General features: G+C 47.1%; 1 non-coding gene across 1 annotated transcript; it reads right to left on the reverse strand.

Annotated features, from left to right (window-relative positions):
• Positions 1 to 1044: 1044 nt before the first annotated feature.
• On the reverse strand, positions 1045 to 1118 carry Trnat-ugu. The gene has a single exon. It is a non-coding gene; the product is annotated as a tRNA-Thr (tRNA).
• Between the last annotated feature and the right edge of the window lie 441 nt (positions 1119 to 1559).

Raw genomic sequence — 1559 nt, forward strand, 5'->3', positions numbered from 1 at the left:
ATAAGGATTAGTTTTCACTAGAGTGAGGTGTCGCAGGATGTGGGTACTGTGATGTTTGCGTAAGTCTGGTTAAGGTTAACCATTAATACTTGCTCATCTGGAGATAGATTGGCTCGAAGTCGAACGAAGGGTAGCGGTTTGAGAGGCACAGGAAAAAAAGTGCCAAGGCAAGAGCCAAGAGGAAAAAAACCTCTGCCATAGTTCGGTCGGGTGATAAGAGCAGTAGCGAATGTCTAGCTGCCTGCGATAGGTCGTGCTAGGGTAGGCTTTGTTAGTAGTGGGTATCATGCATGTCGATAACTTTGACGTTGTGAGGTGCTGTTGTTCGGTCGCTGCCTCTCGATCAGCGTCAGCAACCTGAAACAGGTTTATCGTCGTTTTTGTGTCCGATGGGTCATACATCGGCTTCACAGTGTAGGGTGACGTTGGCGATTTGCTTGGGCGTCAGTGAGCGAGCTCGTTGCTTTCCCTGCTGTGGCCTGTTGGTAGGGCTCTAATAGCAGCTGGTAATTTCCAGTCAATGTTGCTGATATTCAGGGGCTTGCCGACGTTTGTCGCTTGCTGGTGTATGTTAGCTTGCCATAGGTGGTTATGCCCTAGCTGGTAGTGTCTTTGGCCGCTTATGTCCAGCATTGGCCCGCTGTAGCAGTGGCACCAGGATCGAACAGCTTCGGGGCGGGCTGCGGTGGTTACAGAAGTGATTTCAGTACAAATGCCGTGGGTATACAGGGCGAATAACCTAAAACTTGCACAGTAAATATTTCGGAAATGGAAAGTGCTGTTCATATGCGGTTTTCACAGAATTGATTGGTAGTCAGAGGCTTGTAATGTTAGCCAATCAACAGGTTGTAACAATTCTTAGAAAGTTCATTGTTGAGCAAACATGCGCTTCTTTAAATGAAACAAAGCCTATTAACAGTAACAAACTTAATGTAGGTTAAATTAGAATGTCAGTGATGTTTATTGCAGGAGTTTACAATGAAATGAATATCCCTAGCTGCATACAGGCGTTGATATAAGTCAACGGGGACAGTTGAAAAAGTGTACTCCGACCGGGACTCGAACCTGGGATCTCCTGCTTACATGGCAGACGCTCTATCCATCTGAGCCACCGAAGTGGTCTAAGGCGCTGCAGTCATGGACTGTGGTGCTGGTCCCGGCGGAGGTTCGAGTCCTCCCTCGGGCATGGGTGTGTGTGTTTGTCCTTTGGTTAATTTAGGTTAAGTCGTGTGTAAGCTTAGGTACTGATGAGCTTCTCAGTTAGGTCCCATAAGATTTCACACACATTTGAACATTTTGAGTCACCGAAAACACAGAGGACAGTGCGACTGCAGGGACTTACCTCTGGCACACCTCCCATGAGACCCACATTCCAAAATTATTGTCCCGCACTATATTCATAGTGCCCCTGCCCATTCCATTCTACTCATTACTCGTGGCTTTACTGCCGATTCACGTAAGAGTTCGGGCACTGTCTGTGCATCTGCACAGAAGAAGATGGTCAAATGGCCGGTAAGCCTTAACTGTACATATATGAAGATGGTATCTGTTCTTTCGGA

This window comes from Schistocerca piceifrons, chromosome 6 (genome assembly GCF_021461385.2).
Source record: "Schistocerca piceifrons isolate TAMUIC-IGC-003096 chromosome 6, iqSchPice1.1, whole genome shotgun sequence".
NCBI lineage: Eukaryota > Metazoa > Arthropoda > Insecta > Orthoptera > Acrididae > Schistocerca > Schistocerca piceifrons.